This window comes from Lithobates pipiens, unplaced genomic scaffold (genome assembly GCF_037356315.1).
Source record: "Lithobates pipiens isolate NorthernLeopardFrog02 unplaced genomic scaffold, aLitPip1_a1.2 Scaffold_22, whole genome shotgun sequence".
Classification (NCBI taxonomy): domain Eukaryota; kingdom Metazoa; phylum Chordata; class Amphibia; order Anura; family Ranidae; genus Lithobates; species Lithobates pipiens.
In genome coordinates, this window is record NW_027507784.1 from 192,507,216 (window position 1) to 192,517,121 (window position 9,906).

The window sequence follows — 9,906 nt, forward strand, 5'->3', positions numbered from 1 at the left end:
TTGTGAAGTAATGGTAAATCCCGGACTGCGAGCCCCCACATGTAGCACTAACCCCCGAAGGAGCTACTGGTTATTTTTTGGGCTTACAGTTACTTCCGCTCTCCTTGTTGCATGTCTAGGGGATGTCCCGTGGTAAATGGCCCAGTAACTTTTTTTTTTTTTTTTATTCTTTATTTAAATTTTTCATTTAAGTTGCGTACAAAACATAATCAAGTATTATAAAAGAAAACCATAGGACCAAAATACATTCATGCCCTTCAATTTTTCACATTATCCTGGTTTTCTTTCTTTACTTCTCGAGTTCTTCTAAAATATATCTCCCTCCCACCCCTCTCCCCACCCCTACCGACCCATTACCTCGTTAAAAATCATAGATTGTCTAAAGATTTTCCAGTATTTCCATTTCACATGGAATCTCTTTCTTTCTCTTTCTTCCTCCATTCCCAGCCCTTCAATACTATACATTTCCTCAACTTTTCCTAGCCATTCCTTTACTTTGGGTGCTTCTATTTCTTTCAATTTTTTCGGAATCAGGCTTTTTGCCACGTTTATTAATGAGCTTGTGAGGGAATTCCTATACTCCTTAATTGGGGTATCTACTGCATGGAATAGGCATAACCATGGGTTCTCAGGTAACTGTATTTTAGCTATTACTTCTATATATCTTATTATTTCTCTCCAATATTCTTTAATCTTGGGACAATCCCACCATATATGGGCCAAACTTCCCGTTTGTCCACAATTCCTCCAACATTTCCCAGATTGTCCCTCCTGGTACTTTGCCATTATATCTGGGGTCCTATACCATCTTACTAAGATTTTATAATTTGTTTCTATCATCTTACTATTTTCCGTGGATCTGTGCACCATCTTCAATATTTTTTCTATATTTTGGTTTTCACCCCATGCTCCTATCTCTTCTTCCCATTTTTTAATGAAAGTTGGTACCTCCGCTTCACATTCCCGTCTCAAGACCTTATAAAACTGGGCAATACCTGCCCTTGGGGATTTCCCCTCACATATCTGCTCCAAGGCAGTCAAATTTTCTCCATCTCTAAGAGCGGTTGTGGTAGTCTTGAGACAAAATGTCTAAGCTGCAGGTATCGCCACTCATTCAAATCCATCCAATCATTTTCTTTCTGTAATATTGCTAGTGTTTTCAATTTCCCCTCTTTAATTATGTGTCGTAATTGCATATTATCTTGTTTTATCCATTTTCCTCCTATTGTACTTTTACCAGGTGCAAAAAAATCATTATCTTTTAAATAAATTAAAGGGGAATTATATTTCCACTTGTTATGTTTGTGTATTCCCTCCCATACTCTAAACACATTTTTTGTGACCAAAGGTGTTGTCTTCCCTAGTGATCTATATTTTAAAAGGAGTCCAGATTTCTCTACCTAAATTTGTGCCTGATAAACTGTGTTCTATTTTTCCCCATCTTTTTTTACTTTCTAATTTTGCCCATTCCACCACCCGTGTTAACACTGCTGCTTCGTAATATTTTCTAAAGTCTGGGACATTCAGACCCCCCTCGTCTTTTCCCTTTTGCAAAGTCTTCAGTGGGATTCTAGGTTTCTTGTTGTTCCAGATAAATTTAGAAATTAAAGAATTTATCATCTTAAAATATAGGGGGGGGATATATATTGTAATAGCTGAAATTTATAAAGGATTTTAGGTTGAATAATCATTTTTAAAGGCATTAATTCTTCCTAACCATGACAGGGGCTTTGTTCTCATTCTCCTTATTTCTTCTCTCAATTCTTCTAGAAGGGGGATATAGTTTATTAAGTAAATTTTTTCTATTGATGCAGTCAGTTTAATCCCTAAATATTTAATTTCTTTTTGCCATAGAAATGGGAATTCTCTCTTAATGGCAAGTTCTTCTCTCGGATTTATATTTACGTTTAAGATTTCTGACTTGCTTGGGTTGATTTTAAAGTTAGATAATTCCCTGTATTCCTGTAAAGCCTTTAACAAGTTTGGCATGGAGATTCGTGGGCTAGATACATAAAACAGAATATCATCCGCGAATGCGGCTGTCTTATGTATTTCCCCCTCTATCTCAGCCCCCTTTATATCTGGGTTTCTCCTTATCGTCTCCAGGAGTGGCTCCAATGCCAGGACGAACAATAGGGGGGACAGCGGACACCCCTGTCTAGTCCCATTGTTCATTCTGAAGGCTGTTGATAGTACCCCATTAACTCTTACCACTGCCTTGGGGCTGTTATATAGTGCCTTTATCCACTTCAAAATTTTGGGACCAAACCCCATTCCCCTTAGGGTACCCATCATGAATCCCCAGTCTACTCGGTCAAAAGCTTTCTCAGCATCTATTGATAGGAGTAGACTGGGGATTCTACTCTCCTTCATCCTCTGAAGCAGTAATATTGACCTTACTCCATTATCTTTTCCTTCTCGCCCCTCAATGAATCCCACCTGATCTGCATGGACTAAGCTAGGCATTAACTTCTTTATTCTAGCGGCCAATATTTTTGCGAACAATTTAACGTCCGTATTGAGTAGTGAGATCGGTCTATAGTTTGAGCATATTGTATTCTCTTTTCCCTCTTTCAATATCGTGGAGATTGTCGCAGTGGAGGCCTCCTCGCTCAGTCCATATTTTGTACCTAGTCCATTACAATATGCACATAAAATTGGGGCTAGTATGTCTCCAAACTTTTTTAGATATTCTATTATATAGCCATCAGGCCCTGGACTCTTTCCTCCTTTGGTCTCTTTTATTGCCTGTATTACTTCTTGGACTGAGATTGGATTCTCCAATTCCTGCGCCAATTCCCCCGGTATTTTAGGGATATTTGCTTGAAATATATAGTCTTTGATTTTTCCCCTTCTCTTCATCTCTTGCTTTTCTGTCTCTTTTTTTCTCACGGAATATAACTGCCCATAGTATTCTCTAAAAACTTCTGCTATTTCCTTAGTTTTATAGACCGACTCTCCCTCTTTATTTAATATTTTCTCTATATAATTCTTCGATCTTTTTTTCCTCAATATCTTTGCTAAGATCTTACTATTTTTAATGCCGCTATAATATCTCTCTTTATTAATCCTATTATATATCGTCCTCATTTCCTGTTCCATTAATTCCCCGAGTTCCTCTCTTTTCATAGCCAGTTTATGTAATAGGTCCACTACCTGTCCACTTTCCCTGCCATTTGCCTTTTTATGTTCTTGCTCTAATCCATGGATTTCCTCCCTCAACTCTCTACTCTTTTTAATACCTTCTCTCTTCCTGTTTGTACCTAGTGAAATATATATCCCTCTTATATAAGCTTTATGTGTCTCCCAAATAATATTTTCCATATTCTCTTCATTTAAATTAGTGGTAAAAAAAAACTCCAATTCCTTTCTAATTATTTCCTCTCCCTTCTCGTCCAACAGTTCCCTATTCAATTTCCAGGAAAAAGGAGATTTCTGAAATCCTGGGATTTTGATCTTCAGGCATATTGGAGAATGATCAGACAATGTTCTAATTCCTATATCTGTGGATATCACCTCGTCCAGAACCCTATGTTCCACTAACCAGTAGTCGATCCTTGTGTACGTCCCGTGTACCGGGGAATAGAACGAGTAGTCTCGGATCCTTGGGTGCATAGTTCTCCACGCATCCATAAGCTGATACTGATATAGCCTGTGTTTTATTATTCTCCTCTGCTCCTTCCCAATCCCCTGCACACGGGATGAACTATCCATTTGCGGATTCATACAAAAGTTCATATCTCCAGCTATAATTACTCTTCCTCTTTTAAAATCCCATAATTTCTCCAATATTCCTTTCAGAAAAACCGTTGGACTTCTTTTTGGGCAGTATATGTTAGCGAGGGTATAGTCTACTCCCCATAGTTTCCCCTTCAGAAAGAGGAATCTACCCTCCGGGTCGACTAATCTTTCTTCTATTTTATAGTATACCTCCCGTCCTATACCGATAGCTACCCCTTTTGAGTTCCTTGAATAAGAATCTCCATAAAACCACACCGGGAACCTAGGGGAGTATATTCTAATCTTGCTTTCGTATGATAGATGGGTTTCCTGTAAGAACACTATACCCGCTTCATATTGTTCCATTTCTTTCAAAATTTTAAACCGCTTTGCTGATTCATTTAGCCCCCTAAAGTTATATGACAAACAATTAACTATAGACATAGATTTTAATCAGGCTGGTTTTTCCTCTTTTCTCACTTAACGAGGTTCTCTGCTGTCGGGTCTTCTTTCTCCCTCCCACCCCCCCTTCCAACCTCCTCCTAACCCTCCCAGACCCCTCTTTGGTCCTTGTACCTATATCCAGAATATAGCCCCATCCTGGAATATGTACCTCACCCCTTGGGGTGAAGCTCCAAGCCCGGCATTCCGTGTCCCTCCACTCCCCCCCCGGCCTTGAAGGTCCGGTAGACATAGGGGGGGAGAGGAGGGAGCAGATAGTCCAGGGAGGCTCTTCCCGTTTCCACCCTTGCCCACATTAACTTTTATTTACTTTACCTCTCCCATCTCGTTTCTTTTGTAATAAATTACACCAGCCCCCCCTCCCCCCCCCCCCCTACATTAAGCTCTCTGCCCTATTCCCTCTTCAATTAATCTTTCTTCTCTTTCCGATCGCTTAGGTATACTAATGGTTGAAATCTGTAACTCTGTACAAAAGTCCTGTACTTCTTCCGGAAATTTCAATCTAACCGTCTTTCCGTCCCTATGTACCATCAATGCTGCAGGAAACCCCCAACTATATTTAATATTAGCTTGTCTTAAATGTTCTAGTAATGGTTTTAATTGTCTTCTTCTGGATAATGTTTCACTTGACAAGTCCGCAAATACTTGCAAAGTTGTTTGCTCGTATTGCAACGGGTGTCTCTCTCTGAGGTTCCTCCATATTTTCTCCTCATCTGTATACCGATGGAATTTAACAATGACATCTCGTGGGGTCTCCTCCTTCATTCCTAGAGGCTTTCTGATTCTATGTACTCTATCGATCTTTAACTCCTCGTCCTCTTCTCGTCCTAGTAGGGGGTTAAATATTTTCCTTATTTTTTCTTCCAGTTTCTCTCCATTTTGCTCTGGGAGGGCTCTTATCCTTAGATTTTGGCGTCTATTTTGATTTTCCTGTGCTTCCATTTTATAAAAGGTATTTCTTTGGTTTATTTGCAGTGCTTTCACTTGCGATTTTAATTCTGCGATTTCTTGTGTTTGTTTCTCAGTTCTCTCCTCAGCCTCTTCTACTCTCCGCAGCAAATGGCCCAGATCCATCCGGACATTTGTAATCTCACTCTTAATTAAACTTTCCATCCTTTCAAACATTGCCATCATCTCGATCTTTGTGGGCATTTGAGCTATACTTCTCTGTTCTTCCCCTTCCCCCTCGTAAGTTCCATCTCTCTCTCTGTTTCTTCTCTTGTTTCATCTCCTTGGGCTCCTTTTAACTTAGCCATTTCCTTTTTTGCGTTTTTGGTTGGCAAGGATGTTTTTTTTTTCTACATCTGGGCTTTTTTGGTTACCCTCTTTAGTTGTCAAGTATTTTTGTATTGAACTAGCAGTTACACTAGTATTTAAACTCTCCCTCTGGGTTTTAGGTTCTGTTTTATGTGATCTTCCCCTCATCATGTATCTTGTTCACTTATCTTGACAAAATAGTTGTCCTGTATAGAGGGGAGTACCTCTCGGTTACAATCTTTGCTTTTATTGATTTGAATGGAGGGGCAAAGGGGAGAGAAGAATATCCTGCCGTTTCACCTCTCAGGCACCCTAGTTTAGATGGAATACTTCTCTTCACTTTTGCTTTAAGAATTGAAAATTCTGCGACTTGATGGATTTTTTTATTTTATTTTTTATTAGGGCACCTGTAAAGATCCTGTAAAGGAACAATAAAAAAAACGTACCCTTCGTCCCTTTTTTCCGATCTCTATATAGCGTAAGAGGGGCGGGAGGACACGTAGAGAGAGAGGAAAAAAAAAAAAAGAAAACGCATAAGGAACAAAAAAAAAAAAAAAAAAAGAAAAGGGGAATGTCCTTATACTTTTGCAGCTCTATTTCAGCTTGATCCAATTGTCTAATCAGCTGCTATCCACCACATAATGGAAAGTTACTCTCCAGAAGATATCGCTCCGAGCTTATCGCATAGTTAAATCGCAGAGTTCATCATTTAATTTGCAGCTTAGTTCGTAACATAGTTCATAACCTTTTCAGTGAGTACTAAGCTGTATCAATACTTAGTCCTTAAGTGAGCTTAAAACTCAGTACTAGTTTCAACTATCAGTTTAGTAGTTTCCAGTACTTCCAGCATTTAATCAATTGAGCCACTCCTGGATTCATAGTTTTCAGACAAATTCATTGCTCCATCAAGACCTCTCTTATGTCTCCAGTCACTTAACCCTTTCAGGCCCCCTAGTTTAGATGGAATTGAAAATTCTGCCACTTGGTAGATTTTCTTTTTTTTCTTTCCTCTCTGTATTTTATTTTGCTGGGGCACCTATGAAGATCCTATAGAGAACCTATGAAAAACGTACCATTCATCCCTCTTTCCCGGTCTCTGTATAGCGCAAGAGAGGCGGGAAGATACGAAGGAAAAAAAGAAAAAAAAAAACGCAGAGGGGGTCGGGGGGAGTCGAAGAAAAAAAAAAAAGGAATGTCCTTATACTTTTGAAGCTCTATATTAGCTTAACCCAATTATCTAATCAGCTGCTATCCACCACAGGAAGGAAAGTTACTCTCCAGTAGATATCGCTCCGAACTTATCGCATAGTTAAATTAGTTTAGCAGTTTCCAGTACTTCCAGCATTTAATCAATTGAGCCACTCCTAGGGTTATTAGGCAATCATTGTCATTTAAACAGGTCCTCTCATTGGTACGTTCATACAAACATTTCAATTCCGTAGCTCTCTTAGATTCATAGGTTTCAAAAAGAATCATTGCTCCATCAAGACCTCTCTTATGTCTCCAGTCAGTTAAATTTTAGCCAGCCCCAGCTGCTGCATCTCTCCCTCAGTTAGTCATCAAATCTCTTTAGCTTCCACAGCAAACACAGTTCAAACACAGTTCACGATGCAACAGCGCTGGATAACCTAGGGGCTCTGGAGGGTAGTATGCAGAGCATAATATACAGAGGACACAAAGGCAGAGATAAGAGGGGGGGCGTATGGAGGAGACAGAGGGGAGGCCAGCAACCAACAGTCACTCGTGGGGTCTCAGGATGAGGTGTTTTCTCTTGCAGCCATTTTTTTGATTGAACCAGGGATATCTCTCACTTACCCCTGTTCAGTTTCTTGCATCCTTTACTGCTGTCCACCCCGATCTATCAGTCGCTCCTCCTTGGTCTCCTGATCCAATATCATGGGAATAGGCATCTGCGGGGGTCACCATGTGCTGTCCTCTAACACGGTGTTCTATCCCACTTCACCAGCATCTGCATCAGACTTGCTGCCATGGATCTCCTGCCTCCCCTTCCGTCCTCACAGACACCGCCTCGGGCTCCTCCCCCAGCTTTCCCACATCACATCCTCCCCACCACACCCTTATGGCCCAGTAACTTGAGACTGACAATAGATCCACTTGAATGGATTTTATTTGCAAAACTCAGACAACTGAAGTTTTTCAACTTGGGATCAGAGGGTTGGAAAGGAAGTTTAGGCACTCTTATGCCGCGTACACATAATCGGACTATCTGGTGGACTTAGTCCGGCGGACAAACCTCCGGACTTTGAAGCGGAGGTCCGCCGGACTTCAAAACGAGCAGACCCGCCCACACACGACCTGAATTTGCCGCCAGACTATGGCCGGTCTTCTGAAATGAACGAAATTGTCCACACGAGGAGGAAAGCCCGTTCATTTTGAACGTGGCTCCAGGTAGACAGGATTAGCGAAGGAAGTCAATGTCGCCACCTTGCCGGCCCCGTCACCTGGTATGGACTTAAAGGGGAAGCCCTACACCGAAAAAACGGTGTAGGGGTCCCCCCAGGTCCATATTAGACCCTTATCCGAGCACGCAGCCTGGGCGGTCAGGAAAGTGGGATGGGGACAAGCGAGCACCCCCTCCTGAGCCATACCAGGCCACGTGCCCTCAACATGTGGGGTGCTTTGGGGAAAGAGGGTCCTGCAGCCCCCCAACCCAAAGCACGCTGTCCCCATGTTGATGAGGACAAGGGCCTCTTCCCGACAACCCTGGCCGTTGGTCGGCGGGGCCTGCGGGTGGGGGGCTTATCAGAATCCCCCTTTAATAAGGGGGCCCCCAGATACCGGCACCCCACCCAATGTGAATGAGTATGGGGTACAATGTACCCCTACCCATTCACCGGGTGAAAAAAAAAAAATGTAAACAAAACACAACAAAAGGTTTTAAAATATTTTGCACAGCTCTGGGGGTCTTCTTCAGTCTTGGGGGGGTCTTCTCGCCGGACTCCTCCGCTATCTTCTGCTAGCTCTTTTACTAGCGGAGAGGCCCGGCTTTCTTCATCTTCGTCACCACCCGGGGGTCTTCTTCCAACTTCGAGGGTCTTGTCCCCCTCTTCGGTTCTTCTTGCTAGGCCTCCGTTATCTTCTCCTAGCTTTTACCAGCAGTGGCCCGGTCTTCTGTCGCTGTTGCCTTTTCTTCTTCCTTGAGATGTTGACGACGTGCTCTCTGGCCGCAATAACAGGGATGCGTTGCGCACCGACTTATATAGGGACAATGGGCGGGGTTACTGGGCGACGTCCCACCCCTTAGGAGGTCACAGCCCCGGAGGATGCTGAAATAAAACGCTTGAAATGTAAAAACTCGACCGCTTCTCTTATTGCTCTTACTAGGGGCTGCAGTAGAGCAAAGTCAAACCCGGCAATGATTCTTCTCCCACCGGCGATTCATCTTCTGAGTCGGATGATAGTGATGTGGCACTTCTCTGTGCAAATGGTGGGCTAGACACTGTCCCTCATTGTGTGGTCTTACCCGACTCTTCCTGCAGTGAGTCTTTCACCATTTGATTAATGCAATCAAATCTGCTTTCTCTGCCTCTTTAGCTGCTGCAGCTTCCAACAAGCATACCTGGCCTAAACCATTTCTAGGCAACACCTTGAAACTGCAGCCTAGACATTGGCCCTCTGTGTCCTCCTCAGCTTGAGTATCTTCCGGGGGCTGCAAAGATTTACATTTGATTAGCCCGATGCCCTTTTAATGCATTTAATGCCTACTTACCTAAACCCTTACCTTAAAATGTGTCGCTGGTCTCAGAGAACTCATGGCGTTTTGAGGAACTGCAATAGATAGACATTTGTGCTATAGGAGTCTAATACTGCTGAAAATAGCAAGGTTTTTAGGAGTATGCCTTACCTCTGTAGACATTTACTCCACCCAGCCCAAACATGCAATCTATTTAGTAAGGATGAGCTCCAGCATGCTCGCACACCCCACGTGCAGAGCCCACTAGGTGGCGCTGCGCTAATCACAGGCAGGGAGACATTCTCCCAATGTGCACCTGCACATGGGGTGTGCGAACACACCAGAGCTCATCCTTACTATTTAGATAAGGACATTTCAGTGTTTGCTTTGCAGTGTTATTGTCTCTCTCTTCCCCCACCACCCACCATCCTATAGCTCTCAGTTCCCCTTCTTACCTGGCGTCTGCTGTGTGCTCTCTCCTGTTTGTGCACTATTTTGCTGTGAATATTTCATTATAAAAGGACATGGAAAGGGGCTAGCCCCTCTCCTGGGGGTCCACTGATTGCTACAGCCTCCTCTGGCCATTCCCAACAAACCAGAAGTCAGCCCCACGGCATCTTTGTACACCTGACGGCCGGAAGTCCGTTGGACACCCTCTTAGATATACAGCCCATTTTGGAAGAGGGCACTGCCCTGGATCTCGTGTCCCCAATGTCTGCTAGCCTACTGGGCCTTTGGCGAGTGTCCCAGGCCCCTTAACTCCATAAGAGGGA